A 20,585-nucleotide genomic window follows, 5' to 3' on the forward strand; every position below is an offset into this window, starting at 1 on the left:
ATACCCTACAAAGTCAATAATTTTAGTTAAAGCATCATCTATTTGAAAATGCATTGAAATTGGCAAAACAAACACAAATACAGTAGAATTGATGCAGATTTGGAAGTAAAAATTGGTGCAGGGGAAAATAGCATAATGTGGCCCTGAATCATTACCGATCGCAACTTTGGTTACGCACACAATCAGACGATTGTTGCTTTCTGCGCATGCGTATGCATTGCAGTGCATGTGCACGAACACTCCACTAAGATCGGGACTGCGATCGCAGTGACTACGCAGACCTATCGCAGAGTGATTGTCAGGAAGCAACCATTTGGGGGTGGTGATGAGGGGTGGTCGGCAAAACGCAGCCGTTTCAGTGCATTTGACCGCCGTTACAGGGGCGTGCATAAAGTAGCCATTGCGATGCCATATGCAGCTTGGGCTTTCACTGCGTGCAATGACGTTAGCAATTCCTGAGTAAGGTCAGACCTTGTGCAAGTGTGCGTGAGGCTCCGATTGTACTCAATGTTAATGATGGTTTTGCAGTCTTGCAAAATATTACGGATGTGTGTAAGGTAAAGTGGGTGTCCTTATGTTAGGCTGCATATGGCATTGCGATTGCAATCATTAGCATATTTTCTCAGTGAGACTGTGGCCCTGATTCAGAGCCGGAAGCTCTGACAGAGCGCTCGCTCTGAATTAGGGCCGGTCTTTTTTTCTTTATAGAACGGCCTCCTGGCCGCTCGCATAGCTGTGGGTGACCACACACAGCTATAGCGAGCGGCCAGGAAGATGGTTGCGATGGTCAAGACCATCACGACCATTGTGCTTGCGACGAGACCCTTGTGGTAGGGTCTCATTGCAGCAAGCCCCAGAGAGCTTTCAGCTCAAACAGAGCCGACAGCTCTCCCAATGACATCACTTGTGATGTCAGTGGGGTCGCCCCCAGACAGTAGGCGTTCTCATGGGAACGCCTCCATCTGGGCAGCCACTCCCCCGGCCCGCCCACCAAAGGTGGCGTGCTGTCACTCAACATCGACAGCATGCCCCCTTTGGTGTGAGACCCGGAGTGACGACTAGCCCGTCGCTATCGGGGTCTCGCGCATGCGCACGACAGAGCTGGCTCCATTGTGCGCATGCGCTCTGGGCCACCATCGACCCAGTTGGAGTGCTCAGCGCTTGCGACCAGGTCTGAATCAGGCCCAGTGTGCGTAATTGCTGTTTTGATCGCAATAGCGATCCTTACTGAATCAGGCCCTGTATTTCCACACATATGCAGAGTTGTACACATCTTGAGATGCATATGACTCTGCATTGGCAGCATATGTGTCTGGATTACTACAAGTTATCATCATTGTGTACTTGCGCCTGTCCTATACAGTATGTGAACATCCCTTCACACACCTCTTCCACCTTTCCAGTCATCAGATTTAATATGTGCAAAATGCGTGTGGTACTGCAAATACAGTCAGGTGCATAAATATTGGGACATTGACAGAATTTACATATTTTGGCCTCTATTCATTATCACAATGGCTTTGAAATGAAACAAACAAGATGTGCTTTAACTGCTTTCTTTCAGATTTACTTTGAGGGTAATTACATCCAAATCAGGTGAATGGTGTAGGAATTACAACGGTTTCTATATGTGCCTCACACTTTTTAAGGGGCCAAAAGTAATGGGACTATATAAACTCAAAAGCTATTTCATGGACAGGTGTGGGTTATTCTCTCGTTATTTCATTATCAATTAAGCAGGTAAAAGGTCTGGAGTTGATTCTAGGTGTGACATTTGCATTTGGAATCAGTTGCTGTTGACTCTCAATATGAGATCCAAAGAGCTGTCACTATCAGTGAAGCAAGCCATCATTAGGTTGAAAAATCAAAACAAACCCATCAGAGAGATAGCAAATACATTGGGTGTGGCCAAATCAACTGTTTGGAACATTCTTAAAAAGAAAGAACGCACCGGAGAGCTCAGCAACACCAAAAGACCCGAGAGACCACGGAAAACAACTGTGGTGGATGACAGAAGAATAATTTCCCTGGTGAAGAAAAACCTCTTCACAACAGTTGGCCAAATCAAGAACACTCTCCAGGAGGTAGGTGTATATGTGTCAAAGTCAAGAATCAAGAGAAGACTTCACAAGAGTTAATATAGAGGGTTCACCACAAGATGTAAGCCATTGATGAGCCTCAAAAACATGAAGACCAGATTAGAGTTTGCCAAACAACATCTAAAAAAGCCATTACAGTTCTGGAACAACATCCTATGGACAGATAAGACAAAGATCAACTTGTACCAGAGTGATGGGAAGAGAAGAGTTTGGAGAAGGAAAGGAACAGCTCATGATCCAAAACATACCACCTCATCATTTAAGCATGGTGGTGGTAGTGTCATGGCGTGGGCATGTATAGCTGCCAATGGAACTGGTTCCCTTGTATTTATTGATGATGTGACTGCTGACAAAAGCAGCAGAATGAATTCTGAAGTGTTTCGGGCAATATTATATGCTCATATTCAGTCAAATGCCTCAGAACTCATTGGACGGTGCTTCACAGTGCAGATGGACAATGACCCGAAGCATACTGCAAAGGCAACCAAACAGTTTTTTAAGGCTAAAAAGTGGAATGTTATGCAATGGCCAAGTCAATCCCCTGGCCTGAATCTGATTGAGCATGCATTTCACTTGATGAAGACAAAACTGAAGGGAAAATGCCCCGAGAACAAGCAGAAACTGAAGACATTTGCAGTAGAGGCCTGGCAGAGCATCACCAGGGATGAAACCCAACGTCTGGTGATGTCTATGCGTTCCAGACTTCAGGCTGTAATTGTCTGCAAAGGATTTGCTACAAAGTATTAAAAAGTGAAAGTTAGATTTAGGATTGTTTAGTTTGTCCCATTACTTTTGGCCCCTTAAATAGTGGGAGGCACATATAGAAACCATTGTAATTCATACACCGTTCACCTGATTTGGATGTAATTACCCTCAAATTAAATCTGAAAGTCTGCAGTTAAAGCACATCTTGTTTGTTTCATTTCAAAGCCATTGTGGTGGTGAATAGAGGCCAAAATATGAAAATTCTGTCAATGTCCCAATATTTATGCACCTGACTGTGGGCCTGATTCAGAGCTGCTCGCTCTGAATCAGGGCCCTCCTCCATGAAAATGGAGCGGCCTCCTGGCTGCTCGCATAGCTGTGGGTGACCACCCACAGCATATGCGAGCGGCCAAAAAGATGGTCGCGATGGTCTTGACCATCGTGACCATCGGACTTGCGATGGAGACCCTGCGGTAGGGTCTCCCTGCCACAAGCCCTGGAGTGATTTTGGCTCCCAAAATCACTCCCACTGACATCACTAGTGATGTCAGTGGGGCCGGCTTCAGACGGTAGGCATTCCCATGGGAACGCCTCCGTCTGGCAGGCACGCCTCCGGCACGCCCACCAAAGGGGGCGTGCTGTCAATCAACATTGACAGCACGCCCCTTTTGGTGCGAGACCCGGAGCGGTGGAAAGCCCGTCGCTCCCCGGGTCTCGCGCATGCACACGACGGAGCTCCCTCCGTCGTGCGCATGCGCAGTCGGGAACATCGACCCGCTTGCGAGCGTACTGCCGCTCGCGAGCGGGTCTGAATGACCCCCTGTATGTGCGTTCAAATTCTGAGCATTATTCAAATTGTGGTAATATATACTTCGCAAAGAGGGAGTAAGTGTTTAAGTACATAGTGGGGTGTAGAGAACCAGGCCTAATGTAACATTAGCCCATACTTAGTTGTCATATCTTTAAAACTGAAAAGATCACATATATGGGGACATGCATCTGTGTATATTCTGACCCACAAAAGTAGCCATAAGTATACATATATAAATTAGGGGTGAGCGGGTTCGGATTTCTGAAATCCGAACCCCCCCGAGCCCCCCCGATCCGAGTCCGATCCGAGTCAGGCTCGACTTTTCCCGCCTGACTCGGATTCTGAAATCGAGGCAAAACGTCATCTTCCCGCCTTCCGAGTCTCGCGGGTTTTGGATCCTATATAAGGTACCCACGTCGGCGCCATTTTCTCACTCGGCTGTGGACAGTGAAGAGGGAGGGTGGGAGTTAGGGCTGTGTAGTGTAGTGTAGTGTAGTGCTGCTGTTGTCCACTACTTCAAAGTCCATAGGGGCTGGCTGTGTTGTGCTGTGCTGCTGTTGTTAATAGGGGCTGTGTCCACTACTTCAAAGTCCATAGGGGCTGGCTGGACTGTGTTGTGCAGTCAGTTCTCCATAGGGGCTGTGTCCACTCCAAAGTCCTGTGCAGTGTCCCAGTCCTAAAGAGGTGCTGTAGTGTTGTCCAGGGGGTGCTCTGTCCATCAGGGGTGCTCCCCCCAAGTGCATCAACAAAGTAGTGCCAAGCGTGCGCCTGTGTCATAAGTAAAGGGCCGGCTGGCTTGACCGTTAAAGGGTGCTGTAACCCCCGAAAGTACACTCCAGTCAAAACCAAAAAAAAATTATTTTCTGTGTTTGTGAATTGTGTGCGCAATAGCCGCACGTGCATCAACAAAGTAGTGCCAAGCGTGCGCCTGTGTCATAAGTAAAGGGCCGGCTGGCTTGACCGTTAAGGGTGCTGTAACCCCCGAAAGTACACTCCAGTCCAAACCAAAAAAAAAATTATTTTCTGTGTTTGTGAATTGTGTGCGCAGTAGCCGCACGTGCATCAACAAAGTAGTGCCAAGCGTGCGCCTGTGTCATAAGTAAAGGGCCGGCTGGCTTGACCGTTAAGGGTGCTGTAACCCCCGAAAGTACACTCCAGTCCAAACCAAAAAAAAAATTATTTTCTGTGTTTGTGAATTGTGTGCGCAGTAGCCGCACGTGCATCAACACAGTAGTGCCAAGCGTGCGCCTGTGTCATAAGTAAAGGGCCGGCTGGCTTGACCGTTAAGGGTGCTGTAACCCCCGAAAATACACTCCAGTCCAAACCCAAAAAAAAATTATTTTCTGTGTTTGTGAATTGTGTGCGCAGTAGCCGCACGTGCATCAACAAAGTAGTGCCAAGCGTGCGCCTGTGTCATAAGTAAAGGGCCGGCTGGCTTGACCGTTAAAGGGTGCTGTAACCCCCGAAAGTACACTCCAGTCCAAACCAAAAAAAAATTATTTTCTGTGTTTGTGAATTGTGTGCGCAGTAGCCGCACGTGCATCAACAAAGTAGTGCCAAGCGTGCGCCTGTGTCATAAGTAAAGGGCCGGCTGGCTTGACCGTTAAGGGTGCTGTAACCCCCGAAAGTACACTCCAGTCCAAACCAAAAAAAAAATTATTTTCTGTGTTTGTGAATTGTGTGCGCAGTAGCCGCACGTGCATCAACAAAGTAGTGCCAAGCGTGCGCCTGTGTCATAAGTAAAGGGCCGGCTGGCTTGACCGTTAAGGGTGCTGTAACCCCCGAAAGTACACTCCAGTCCAAACCAAAAAAAAATTATTTTCTGTGTTTGTGAATTGTGTGCGCAGTAGCCGCACGTGCATCAACAAAGTAGTGCCAAGCGTGCGCCTGTGTCATAAGTAAAGGGCCGGCTGGCTTGACCGTTAAGGGTGCTGTAACCCCCGAAAGTACACTCCAGTCCAAACCAAAAAAAAAATTATTTTCTGTGTTTGTGAATTGTGTGCGCAGTAGCCGCACGTGCATCAACAAAGTAGTGCCAAGCGTGCACCTGTGTCATAAGTAAAGGGCCGGCTGGCTTGACCGTTAAGGGTGCTGTAACCCCCGAAAGTACACTCCAGTCCAAACCAAAAAAAAAATTATTTTCTGTGTTTGTGAATTGTGTGCGCAGTAGCCGCACGTGCATCAACAAAGTAGTGCCAAGCGTGCGCCTGTGTCATAAGTAAAGGGCCGGCTGGCTTGACCGTTAAAGGGTGCTGTAACCCCCAAAGTACACTCCAGTCCAAACCAAAAAAAAAATTATTTTCTGTGTTTGTGAATTGTGTGCGCAGTAGCCGCACGTGCATCAACAAAGTAGTGCCAAGCGTGCGCCTGTGTCATAAGTAAAGGGCCGGCTGGCTTGACCGTTAAAGGGTGCTGTAACCCCCGAAAGTACACTCCAGTCCAAACCAAAAAAAAATTATTTTCTGTGTTTGTGAATTGTGTGCGCAGTAGCCGCACGTGCATCAACAAAGTAGTGCCAAGCGTGCGCCTGTGTCATAAGTAAAGGGCCGGCTGGCTTGACCGTTAAGGGTGCTGTAACCCCCGAAAGTACACTCCAGTCCAAACCAAAAAAAAAATTATTTTCTGTGTTTGTGAATTGTGTGCGCAGTAGCCGCACGTGCATCAACAAAGTAGTGCCAAGCGTGCGCCTGTGTCATAAGTAAAGGGCCGGCTGGCTTGACCGTTAAAGGGTGCTGTAACCCCCGAAAGTACACTCCAGTCCAAACCAAAAAAAAATTATTTTCTGTGTTTGTGAATTGTGTGCGCAGTAGCCGCACGTGCATCAACAAAGTAGTGCCAAGCGTGCGCCTGTGTCATAAGTAAAGGGCCGGCTGGCTTGACCGTTAAGGGTGCTGTAACCCCCGAAAGTACACTCCAGTCCAAACCAAAAAAAAAATTATTTTCTGTGTTTGTGAATTGTGTGCGCAGTAGCCGCACGTGCATCAACAAAGTAGTGCCAAGCGTGCGCCTGTGTCATAAGTAAAGGGCCGGCTGGCTTGACCGTTAAAGGGTGCTGTAACCCCCAAAGTACACTCCAGTCCAAACCAAAAAAAAAATTATTTTCTGTGTTTGTGAATTGTGTGCGCAGTAGCCGCACGTGCATCAACAAAGTAGTGCCAAGCGTGCGCCTGTGTCATAAGTAAAGGGCCGGCTGGCTTGACCGTTAAAGGGTGCTGTAACCCCCGAAAGTACACTCCAGTCCAAACCAAAAAAAAATTATTTTCTGTGTTTGTGAATTGTGTGCGCAGTAGCCGCACGTGCATCAACAAAGTAGTGCCAAGCGTGCGCCTGTGTCATAAGTAAAGGGCCGGCTGGCTTGACCGTTAAGGGTGCTGTAACCCCCGAAAGTACACTCCAGTCCAAACCAAAAAAAAAATTATTTTCTGTGTTTGTGAATTGTGTGCGCAGTAGCCGCACGTGCATCAACAAAGTAGTGCCAAGCGTGCGCCTGTGTCATAAGTAAAGGGCCGGCTGGCTTGACCGTTAAAGGGTGCTGTAACCCCCGAAAGTACACTCCAGTCCAAACCAAAAAAAAATTATTTTCTGTGTTTGTGAATTGTGTGCGCAGTAGCCGCACGTGCATCAACAAAGTAGTGCCAAGCGTGCGCCTGTGTCATAAGTAAAGGGCCGGCTGGCTTGACCGTTAAAGGGTGCTGTAACCCACAAAGTACACTCCAGTCCAAACCCAAAAAAAAATTATTTTCTGTGTTTAGCCGCACGTATATATCAAATCGATATAACATAAATGGAGGACCAAACTTTCTCCGATAAAAATAAAATAGAGAAAGATCAAGAACCACTTCCTCCTAGTGCTGAAGCTGCTGCCACTAGTCATGACATAGACGATAACATGCCATCAACGTCGTCTGCCAAGGCCGATGCCCAATGTCATAGTAGAGGGCACATACAATCCCAAATGGCAAAGTTCAGGAAAATGACCTTGAAAAAGACATTTAAATCAGCTGAAGAGAAACGTAAACTTGCCAATATGCCATTTACGACACGGAGTGGCAAGGAACGGCTAAGGTCGATCCCTAGTATGTTCATGACTAGTGGTTCAGCTTCACATGACGATGGAAGCCCTCCTCCCACTAAAAAAATCAAAAGAGTTAAGCTGGCAAAAGCACAGCGAAGAACTGTGCTTTCTAAGAAGATATCACAAATCCCCAAGGAGAGTCCAAGTGTGGTGGTGGTTGCGATGCCTGACCTTCCCAGCACTGGACGGGAAGAGGTGGCTCTTTCCACCATTTGCACGCCCCCTGCAAGTGCTGAAAGGAGCACCCACAGTCCACTTGCTGATATGCAAATTGAAGATGTCACTGTTGAAGTACAACAGGATGAGGATACTGGTGTAGCTGGCGCTGAGGAGGAAGTTGGCGAGGAGGATTCTGATGGTGATGTGGTTTGTTTAAATCAGGCTCCGGGGGAGACAGTTGTTGTCCGTGGGATGAAAAAGCCCATCACGGTCATGCCTGGGCAGAAGACCAAACATTCCACCTCTTTGGTCTGGCAATATTTCTATCCAAATCCGGACAACAACTGTCTTGCCATATGTACCATATGTAAAGGTGAAATAAGTAGGGGTAGGGACGTCAACCACCTAGGAACATCCTCCCTTATACGGCACCTGCAGCGCGTTCATAAAAAGTTACTGTCAAGTTCAGAAACTTTGGCTAAGACCGTAAGCAGTCCAGGGACACCTAAATCCCGTTGTCCTGTTGTATCCAAGCGCCTGCAAACCACACCGTCAACTCCCTCCTCGTCAATTTCCTCCTTAGTTAGGATCGGAAGTAGTCCTGCAGGCCATGTCACTGGCATGACTGACTCTCCTATCCGGGATTCCTCTGGAGGATCCTGCATTGCTACGCCTACTGCTGCCGCTGCTGCTGTTGCTGCTGCTGGGAGTCGTTCATCATCCCAGAGAGGAAGTAGGAACACCACTACTTTTACTAAACAATTGACCCTCCAACAGTCCTTAGCGAGGAGGATGAAGTACGACAGCAGTCATCCTGAAGCAAAACGTATAACTGAGGCCTTGACTGCTATGTTGGTGTTAGACGTGCGTCCGGTATCCGCCATTAGTGCAGTGGGATTTAGACAATTGATGGAGGTAGTGTGTCCCCGGTTCCAAATCCCGTCTAGATTCCACTTCACTAGGCAGGCGATACCGAGACTGTACAGAAACGTCAGAAAAAGTGTCCTCAGTGTCCTGAAAAATGCCGTTGTACACAATGTCCACTTAACCACGGACATGTGGACAAGTGGAACAGGGCAGACTAAGGACTATATGACTGTGACAGCCCACTGGGTAGATGTATCACCTTACGCAGCAACAGCAGCAGCGTCACCAGTAGCAGCATCTCAGAAATGCCAGCTCGTTACAAGGCAGGCTACGCTGTGTATCACCGGTTTCAGTAAGAGGCACACCGCCGACAACCTCTTAGAGAAACTGAGGGAAATCATCGCCCAGTGGCTTACCCCACTTAGACTCTCCTGGGGATTTGTGATATCTGACAACGCCACCAATATTGTGCGGGCATTACATCTGGGCAAATTCCAGCACGTCCCATGTTTTGCTCACACAATAAACTTGGTGGTGCAGAATTTTCTGAAAAGCGACAGGGGCGTGCAGGAGACGCTTTGGGTGGCCCGAAAAATTTCTGGCCACTTTCGCCATTCAGCGACTGCGTGCCGAAGACTGGAGTGCCAGCAAACACTCTTGAACCTGCCCCGCCATCACCTGAAGCAAGAGGTTGTGACGCGGTGGAACTCAACCCTCTATATGCTTCAGAGGATGGAGGAGCAGCAAAAGGCCATACAAGCCTATACATCCACCTATGACATAGGCAAAGGAGGGGGTATGCACCTGACTCAAGCGCAGTGGAGAATGATTTCCGTGTTGTGCAAGGTTCTCCAGCCCTTCGAACTTGCCACACGTGAAGTCAGTTCAGACACTGCCAGCTTGAGTCAGGTCATTCCCCTCATCAGGCTTTTGCAGAAGCAGCTGGAGAAAGTGAAGGAGGAGCTAAGACGGAGCGATTCCGCTCGGCATGTGGGACTTGTGGATGAAGCCCTTCATTCGCTTTGCCAGGATTCCAGGGTGGTCAATCTGTTGAAATCAGACCACTACGTTTTGGCCACCGTGCTCGATCCTAGGTTTAAAGCCTATGTTGTGTCTCTCTTTCCGGCCGACACAAGCCTGCAGAGGTGCAAAGACCTGCTGGTGAACACACTGTCAGCTGAAGCGGAACGTGACACGTCAACGGCTCCTTCTTCATTTTCTCCTGCAACTGGGGCTGCCAGGAAAAAACTTAGGTATCCTAAGCAACCCGCTGGCGGTGATGCAGGGCAGGCAGGACCAAGTTTGGACATCTGGTCCGGACTGAAGGACCTGGCAACAATTTCTGACATGTCTACTGTCACTGCATATGATACTGTCACCATTGACAGAATGGTGGAGGATTACATCGGTGACAGCATCCAAGTAGGCATGGCAGACAGTCCATACCTGTACTGGCAGGAAAAAGAGGCAATTTGGAGGCCCCTGTACAAACTGGCTCTATTTTACCTGAGTTGCCCCCCCTCCAGTGTGTACTCCGAAAGAGTGTTTAGTGCAGCCGGGAACCTTGTCAGCGAAAGGCGTAGGAGGTTGCTTCCACAGAATGTGGAGAAGATGATGTTCATCAAAATGAATTATCAGCTCTTCCAGGGAGACCAGCCTCCAGAAGGTACAGAGGGACCTGTGGTGGTGGATTCAAGTGGGGACGAGTTAATACTTTGTGAGGATGAGGATGTACACACTGAAGAGGGTGAGGAATCGGTGGATGAGGAGGATGAGGATGACATCTTGCCTCCATAGAGCCAGTTTGTGCAGGGACACATTAATTGCCAGCTTGTTTTGTGGGGGCCCAAACGAACCAATCATTTCAGCCACAGTTGTGTGGCAGACCCTGGCGCTGAAATGATTGGTTTGTTAAAGTGTGCATGTCCTGTTTATACAACATAAGGGTGGGTGGGAGGGCCCAAGGACAATTCCATCTTGCACCTCTTTTTTTTCTTTGCATTATGTACAGTTTGGGGCCTAGTTTTTCAAACTGCCATCCTGTCTGCCACTGCAGTTTCACGCCTAGATGGGTCACGTGTTTGTGCCGCCCACTCGTGTCGCTTAGCATAGTCATCCAGCTACCTCGGTGCAACGTTTTGGACATAAAAACACTATTGTGAGGTGTGAGGTGTTCAGAATAGACTGGAAATGAGTGGAAATTAAGGTTATTGAGGTTAATAATAGCATAGGAGCAGAAAAACCTACAAATTCTGTGATTTTAGCTCTTTTTATGCTTTTTTAAAAAAAAATACAGATCTAAAACACAAAACCCAGAACCCAAAACACGGAAGGGTGGTTTTGGCAAAACCAATCCAGATCCAAAACACGAAGAAAGATCCAGATCCAAAACCAAAACACAAAACACGAAAAGTGGCCGGTGCACACCCCTAATATAAATGTATGGCACAGTGCAAGTGATAGTCTAAGATCATTTCCCCACTGAGCAGCACAGAAAACACAGGAGCTCTTTATCAAAATGGAACCCTAAACCATTTCAGCCATCACATGAGTGATCACAGAGTGCATTGGTTACTCCTCAAGTATCACAACAGGTCTTGTTTTCAGGATTTCTTTAATCAGGTACAGTTAAGCTAATCTATTTTGATATGTGAGTAATTATCCGACCCAGGACCGTAACTACAGATACCAGCGCCCGGTGCAGGCCACGCCCCCTCTGCATGACATCACATGGAGGGGGTGGAGCTACGATCGCCGGTGTAAACAGCAATGCCGTAGCATCATCAGGATGCTCCGGGGGGCTGTAAGGGCAGTGTTGGGCGCATCTGAAGCGTCCTAAGGGCGATCCAGGCGGCACTGCTGCATACATTCTGGCAGCTGTGTGCCATTACAGGCACCCTGCTAGCCAGATGCAGGGACTGTTGGTGAGCAGCAGTGCCGCCCACAGAGCCCTGCACTCTGTGTGGCCGCACCGCTCGCACACCTCTAGTTACTACCCTGATCCCACCTGTTTCCACAGACACAAATCTTAAAAACATGACCTGTTAGAGGTACTTGAGGATTGGAGATGAGAGCTACCTATTTAGTGATGAGACCTCATGATGCTATCACAAATAATAGTTTGTGAACAAATCCTTGTAATCACACCTTTTGATACACTACTGGTTATTACATGTGCAGCCATTGTAAGATATGTAATGAATTCCTTATATGTTGATAAGATTTCCAATTAAAGAAATTCTTCTCTTCCTGTTGGCATCATTTGGTGCTACCACGGGAAAGCTTATTGTCTTCATTTTTGCAGATGTAGCGAGTTTCCTTGGAGGTATGCATGTACTAGTACAGGCATGGGAATTACTATATGTGTATTTTAAACTTAAACCTAAACAATGATTGTGGTAAACAAGGCTTACTAGTGTCATATGATATTGGCTTGTTGACTTTTTAAAATTGTTTTATTATTTTTTTTCTTTTGTTTAAAATGATTGCCTCGTGGTACTGTGAACTGTATACAATGGATTCATACCTAAATGGCCTACAGAAAATATATTTGCAGAAGAATCTCTATATTTGTTATTAATTTTATCTTGCAATGGATTAGCATAGATTGGTCAAATTTGAATGACTTTTGCACCTTTCTGATTAGTTGATCTTGCTTTCTAAGCTGAATCAGTGCTTTTTTCTATGGGAAAAAAAAATACCTGTACTCAGAAAAAATGTACTGTACTCATCTATAGTACTGTAACTTCCACTCACTGGGCAAGCCTTATTTTATTCACTTCTCTGATGTTTTCACGGATTTCTTCCTGTTTCCGGAACTAGTTATATGGATTAAAAACTATACCAAAAAACCGGTGCCGGCACTGCGTACCATTGAGTATGATCAGTAAAAAAGACTGAGTTGAATAAACTACATTACACAATATTCCTGATGACGCAATACATGATGATGTGAAACATGTGTCCGGTCAGCACTTGATGTGTCTTTCTGATGTGGCTGTGGGGGATTGTGCACTGATCGTTACACATGAACCTTTATATGTAACTGCTGCCTGGGACTATGGTTATGCTTCCTGTAAACACATGAATCAGTTTATGTCTTTGACTGCACAGTTTGTTTTACTGTGTGCTATTGAAAGGATGAGTTCACGTTTCTATTATTACACTACCATGTTATGTAAGACTTGCTATGACTTGTTCTCACTGACATTATCATTATATGTAATTTGGTATATTTTTATTTGGCATAAGAGCACATAATAGAGAGGTTTTATGGTAGTGTCAGTATTGCATTTGGAAGGTTTCTAATGGTCTTAAAATGGTAATTATGTGCAGGCCTGTAGAGAGCCATCACAGGCCCCAGTGCTCTCTCATTGCCTAATCGTGGGATGTGTGGCCACGCCGCCTTAGAAAAACAAAGCAAAAAAACTATTTTCAGGCTGAGGAGGGGTATCCTGTGGACCCCTCAGAAAGGGGCAGATCCGAGGGCATGTGATCAGTGTGATTCCTGGCCCCACTGCAGTCCAGCACACAGCACACAGTCTGCTGACAGGTTCGAAGGAGGGGGGACAGCGGCCCTACCGTGCCCCTTCAACAAGCCTGGGCCTGGTTAATTAGTACGTGCTCTGCACCCCTGATTATGTGCTACGATAGAGTTTTCTTCATTAACTCCAGTAGCTGATTTAAACACTGTCCACATTAGACAGACTGTATGGAGAGGTTTTTTTAGCCATGTCCCTTTTATCTTTTTTTCATGAAGCAACTGTTTATATAATTTCCTTCAGTTTGTCCAATACGAGTACCTACCTTTATACAGCCACAGCTCAGGAAATTTCACAGAAATAGAAGAAACTGTGGATGTCGAAGTTTATGTAAGTAATTATATTTTATATGGGAAATGTAAATTATTCACACTATCAAAACACTATTTACTTTTGACTATATGTCACTTTATCAGCGGCATCACTTACCTTGGTGACACCCGGTACGTCTGTGGCAAGAATCCGCTCCGCTAAGCCACGTCCCTTATGTGTGCCAATCTTGGAGGTGTGGTTCCCCATGTCATGCCCCCTCTCCCCCTCCCCCCATTCCCGGCACACAGTGGGCTTACCCAGCGCTCCGGCAGCTGCTGGGGGCAGCCCACAGGGAGAAGTTGAAAGGCACACTCGTAGTCAGCTGAGGTTTGTTTTGACACAATGGGGGGGGGGCAGTGGACCAATAGCGCACTAGCGTCAGGGTTGTTACACCTTCTTGAGAGGACATGTGACCATTGCCATTAAAGCTGCTGTCTCTGCCACAACCTAGAGGAAGTTCTCACTCCTCCAGAGCTCAGCAAACAAAGGAACAGGAGATTCCACAGGACTTGCGGGGATTTCGGCTGCCCACTAGAGAACCACCACCAAGTGCAAAGCAAGGATACCCCAGTATAGGAATGGTGCCAACCAGTGGCGGCTCAAGGGGTGGGGCTGCAGCACAGTCCAAAATTTAAATAGGGGAGCCACACCAACTGTCAGTGAGTCCCAGCCATCCATGTTTGGCAGCATTTAAAATGGCAGTTGGTGGGGCTCCCCTATTTGAATTTCGGAATCTGCTGCAGCCCCACCTCTGGAGCCGCCACTCGTACCAACTGAATTGAAGATCCAGAGTGCACATAGCAGGATAGATGCTGCAGCCTAATCTTAAGTGCATATTGCAGGATGCTGACACGACACACACATGGACAACCAAAACCCTCGACCACCTTAAGGGTAAGGGAGACATATGGTGTCCATATCATACAAGAAGAGGTTCTCCCCAGCAAGGGTCATCTTATACAGCCCATTCCCAGTGTGTGACTGCACTGCATCAGTAGACGCTACACTGCAGACATGCCACAGGGAGAGAACACCACTATTTGGAATACAGACAGAGGAGCCTGCTTATTTAGCCAACAACAGTTTTCCCACACTGGACATTATTGATAATTTAATGTACATTTTGGGATTGTCTGGAGCACTGTGTCTCCATTTTAACAATCTAATAACAGAAACTCAATCTATACTGAATCAGTCACTACATTATGGCCTTAGATACCATACACTCTGCTCGATTTCATCATTTGGCCACACTGTATTAGACCATATACTGTTGCTCTTTTTCCACTTAAGCATACCAGACCCACTCAACATACAGAACCTGTAGTAAGGTGAAAGAGTGAAGTGCCGGAGAGGTCCCAAAATACTTGAAAGCATAGGGGCCATGGGTTAATATGGCCCTGCCCCTATGCACTATTCCATTCCATTGGGCTACCTAATAGCCACAGCACTAGAATAAGACAAAGTAATGGCTGTTGCAATATACGCAGCCACTACTTCAATAGCGTCCACCTCTGAATCACACCTGAATGTGGTTATATTATTATACATTTTGAAAAAAAAACAAAAAACATTATGGGCCAAATGTAGTAGAATGCGCAGTTCTAAAACTGCGGAGATTTAGGTGAGTTAGCAGCAGAAGCGTTTTAAGATTGGGGGGGGCCTTGTGCAGCCTCCGTTTGGGCCCCCTCCTCTCTGACAGAGCAGTAAATTCTGATTTAATGCCAAAATCTACTGAGCATGCACGGGTCTAAGGGAAAATGGTGCCTGCGTCTTATTCCCAGGGACACCTTTTGTGCGCATGCCCAAGTCACCAGGACAATGGCCGCTGCCATTTTCAATGTGATTTTTGCTGCAGAGCAGCACTCTGGAGACTATGGACAGGAACGTTTATATTAGTGATATTCAGGGGTGTACCTATAATGAGTGCAGGGTGTACAGTGCAAACGCAGGCCCCTTGGTCCAGGGGGACCCACACCACACACCCTACACCCATATATAGTTATTCTTATCTTTCCACAGTCTCCAGTTTGCTGATCTGCAGCGAATGAGCCAGCACTGCAGAGCAGCAAAAATGACTTGTGCATGCGCAGAAAAGATGTACCCGGGAGTGAGGCGTTTGCGCCATTTTCCCGGAGATCGCACATGCACAGTGTGTTCTGGCATTAACAGAGGCTGCACAAGGGCCCCCTCCTCTCTTAAAATGCTCCAGGTAATATTATTTAAATAGATGTTCTACTGTCCCAGACTTTTAAGAAATAACGTAATATCATTCATGGGAAGCATAACATCAGAAGTAAAACCAAAAGAAATATGCATTGTAATGCAATAGGCATAAGCATATTCATGTAAAACATGTGGTACAGTTTATACAGTGTTACATAAATCAAAAGCCAAGTAAGGTGGTAGATGCAAGTTAAGCTGCATACACACACAACTATTTTGTTACCAACGATTTTATGAACGATTTTCTGTCAGATTATCTGTCAGATTATCTGTCAGATTTTTTAAAGTGTAATGAACGATTTTTTTGAACTACAAACGATTTTTGCATAGTCCCTTAATGAAAATCATTGAGTTGACAAGTCTGACTGAACTACAAACTACAAACGTGACCGCGCTTGAACGATAATCGTTCATCGTTTGACTCAGAAAGTGAACGTTTTTTTCAAACGATTATCGTTAAACGATATTGTTTAACAATAATCGTTAAAAAAATCGTGTGTGTATATGCAGCTTTAAATTTACATTTCTGTTAACTTAGCATCAATAATCTGGTAATGAGTTGAATCAACTGTTCTTGGCATTCTTCCGCAGTCTTTCTGGTTTTCACAAATTACCTATTCAGACTGTGGAGGCTATTCATGAAAGCTTGGAGAGAGATAAAATTTTGAAAGATAAAGTACTAACCAATCTGCTCCTAACTGTCACTCTACAGCATACTTGCCGACTTTTCATTCATCTTTTCCGGGAGCAGCCTGGTCATCTCTGCTTCAGGGGGCGGGGCCAAGCTTCCGCTGTCATCAGGCCCCGTCCCTTTGCTGGGAAGCCCGTGATTCGTGGGTCCGTGAGGAGGGGGCGATTCATGTCATTTAGCTCTGCCTACTCTTTTGGGGGTGCGGGGGGTTACCCTAAAAATCGGCAGCCTTCCACGACTCCCGGGAGAGTAGGTATGTATGCTGTACAGGCTGTGTTTGAAAAATGACAGTAGGTTGCTGATTGGTTGGTACTTTATTTTTCACAATTTTATCTGCCACCAGCTTTTTTTTTTTTATCGGTCAATGACTAACACATATGAAATAAGCTTACTGTACCAAAAAACTGTGTGGACCTAAATTGTGTGGAAAGTACAGTTTTTTAAAGCGGGTTGTCTCACACAACTCAGTGACAGCAGATGCCAATGCAACGTATAGCACAGGTCCATCAAAAATAATACATGTTACATGTAAGTCTGCTAAACCAGATACCTCATTTATGATAAAAAGCAACTGAGAATGATGGAAAACCTGGGAAATCACAGAACCGTTTGTTTCCATGCAGACAGCTCATAAATTATTGTTATTATGTTCATGTTGTTCATTGTTATATATCATCAAGTATTCAATAAAAATCAATTCAAAAATATTTCATGACAAATATAATTTATTTTTATCTGTGAATAATGCCTGTAACACGGAGAGTGAATTTTTTTTTTTTTTTTTACAGACTGAATGTGGAACTAACATTTTCCTGTCCACCAGCGGAGAAGGAAGTCTTGTGGAACGTTGCCACAATTTGACGCCTGTCCTTTTTTTTCTAAGAATGTATGAACTTGGGAAAGTAAATGAAGAGAGAGCAGGAGCTGTCCCAGCTGTTGTTGCTTAGGGGAAAGGCTTTCACACTGCAGGAATGTTACATTTTAAACAGCTGGGATTCAAATCAGCCAACAAAAGAGCTGTCCTTCTCTGGTCATCAATAGCACAGCAACATTAATTAGGACATGCGTGAAACTTGCTGTCAGTGCCTGATCCCTTCACCTGAAACTTAAACCAAATCTGATTGCCAAATCTTCCCAAATGCGCTTACAAAGAAATATACAATTCATATTACTTGTGTGAAGTTTTTGGGCTCAACTAAAGGAAATGGTGAAAACAACTAATGCACATTTGTTAGGTGACACGAAGACATCATAACTCAGTTTTAAGGTTGATTGACCAGGTGGTCCATCTCGGGATTCAATGTTAAATATGTCACATGTTATCTCCAGGTGACTTAATTTATAGTTTTTGTCTATTTTTACACAGACATGTCACCAGGTCTGTTAATTTCCAACACTGGGTGTTAATCTTGACTTAATTAACACAGTTACTTCTGCTAGACCTGTGGTTCCCAAACTGTGCTCTGTGGTACCATGGGGTGCCTCGGGACACTTCCAGGGGTACCTCAGGTTGGTGGTCCAGCACGAAATAAAATTATTTATGGTCAATGTAATGCAAATATGTGAACAAACAGAAACTCAAACCTGTCCACCACCACATAACTGACCCTAAGAATGACAGGTCAGCACAATTTACTTCACTTTACTCCATTTTTTTCTGAATTTCTCAATAACAAATGCTTGGCTTAGGGGTGCCGTGAAAACAATTCTGATACTCTAGGGCGCTGTGATTCAAAAAAGTTTGGGAACCTCTGTGCTAGACATTAATGATGGAGGTAGTTAGCTCTTTTGTAGACACTTAAACGGGATATATCTAGGTTATGTGTAGAGATGAGCGGGTTCAGTTCCTTGACAACCGAACCCACCCGAATTACGGGGCTCCGAGGCAGATAAAAGGGAATCGGTATGAATCCCGACAGCGGCTGCCCAACATGGGTGAAAATCCTGAATGTCCCTAAGGTAAGTATTGACTAACCTAATTCCCTCCCCTAACCCTAACCCTCCCTTAGGGTTGCCTAACCTTCCCCCCAGTGCCTAACCTTAATCCCCACTCTAAGTGCCTAAACCTAACCCCCCTTCCCCGGCGCCTAAACTTAAGTCCCCCTGGGGGGTGCCTAACCCTAAGTCCCCCCTGGGAGCCCAAAACCTAACCCTCCCTGCCCGCGGCTATCCGCGCTGGGCGCCCGGCGTCCCTTCAATCGGGATGCTGGGCGCCGGTCTCCCGGCGTCGGTAAAATTACAGACGTCTACATTTAGACACCTGTCATTTAACCCTCGCCGGGATTAAGCAGTCAGGAAGCCGGCTGTCAGGATTATACCAGATACAAGTCGGCTCAGGTTTTCCCGCCTGTCTCGGATCTGAAAATGAGGCAAAACGTCATCATCCCACTGTCAGATTCTCGCGGGTTTTGGATTCTAAAAAAGGTCCCGCGATTCACCCCCATTTTTCATTCCGGCTGAGGAGAGTGAAGAGGGAGGGAGCTGGGAGCATTGCCATTGTGTTGTTTTAGGGGCTGGCTACTGCTGTCCATAAGGGCTGGCTGGCTGTTGTCTTCTATAGAGGGGCTGGCTGGCTGTTGTTGTGTCCATAGGGGCTGGCTGGCTGTCGTCCTGTCCATAGGGGCTGGCTGTTGTACTTGTCCTGTCCATAGGGGCTGGCTGACTGTAGTGCTGTGTTGTCCAGGGGGTGCTCTGTCCTCCAGGGGTGTTCTTCACCCACCCCCAGTGTGAAAAAAATATAAAAAAAAGTGTTAGCCACACTTGTCAACAGTGCAGGGGTGCTGTGCTGCTGTCTGTTAAGGGGCTGCTGCCTCTTTTCAGGGGTTCACCCCAGTGTTAAAAAAAAACAAAAAACTATTTTTTTGTGTGGCATGTTAGCCACACCTGTCATCGGTGTAGGTGCACAGGGGTGCTGTGCTGCTATTTGTCGAGGGGCTACTGGCCAAAAATAAAAAAACACATTTTTTTTGTGTGCACGTCACAGTGTCAGCCACACCTGGCTGTCACTGTCGTTGGCGTAGCTGTGCAGGGGTGTTGTGCTCCTGTCTGTCGAGGGGCTGCTGCCCAAAATAATAAACAATTTTTTTTGTGTGTGTGTCAGCCACACCTGGCTGTCACTGTCATCGGCATAGTTGCGCAGGGGTGCTGTGCTCCTGTCTGTCAAGGGGCTGCTGCCCAAAAAATAATCAATAGTTTTTGTGTGCGTGCTAGCCACACATGTCATTGGCATAGCTGCGCAGGGGTGCTCTGCTGCTGTCTGTCAAGGGGCTGCATGAATATTGGGTTACAAAATGTATTTTTTAATCTTAAACATAGCAGAAATGTTATCCTAACAGCTTATAAAGTTATATGCTTTTAAAAAACTAAAGCCTATATAGAGTGGACATCCTAAATTCTAAAACTGTTCTATTCAAAAACATAAACAAAAGCAAAGATTATAAGTCTAGTGTGTTATTATGATGTTAGAATGTAGAAGGCCAAAAATTGGGTGAACCACACATGGCTGATTGATCAACCATGGTGACTGGATTAGTGTCATAAGGAAGAGAAGGCTGCAAACTGGATGTCATGTTATGAGTTGGCCATATGGGGTATGTTGCTGTTAAGGGATCAGGATGGTTACTTATCAGTGGACACATTATTATTATAGTTGTTGTTATTTTGGGTTGCCATCTTCTGAAGGGTGTTTACCAACAGACAGAGACTACCTATCAGCTCAGGCATAGACACTTCCTGAGGAACTGAGCTCTGTTCTATGGAGGGAAGGCAAATAAAAGGGAGCCCCTTTTCTAACATCTGAAGCTCTTCTTTCTCCACTTCATCTATTATAGATGAAAAAAAATTTCATCTGGGATATCTCTCTCATCTTTCTGTTCCCTGCTCACCCTTTTTGGACAGGAAGTCCAGGATGGATGGTTTGGAAGAAGAAGGCCAAGCAACAGATGGGGATGGTCATTATCAAGAGATGGTCCTCCCCCTGGGTGTAGTCTGGAAGGTATTGCTTGGCAAGCAGGCAGTGGAATAACAAATGCCTCCATATTGTCTGTGCTCACTATTCCGTATTTCAGTTTGTGATTCAGTTAGGAATAAAGTCGGCTAC

Source organism: Taudactylus pleione, unplaced genomic scaffold (genome assembly GCF_031769625.1).
Source record: "Taudactylus pleione unplaced genomic scaffold, aTauple2 ptg000181l, whole genome shotgun sequence".
NCBI classification, from domain to species: Eukaryota; Metazoa; Chordata; class Amphibia; order Anura; family Myobatrachidae; genus Taudactylus; species Taudactylus pleione.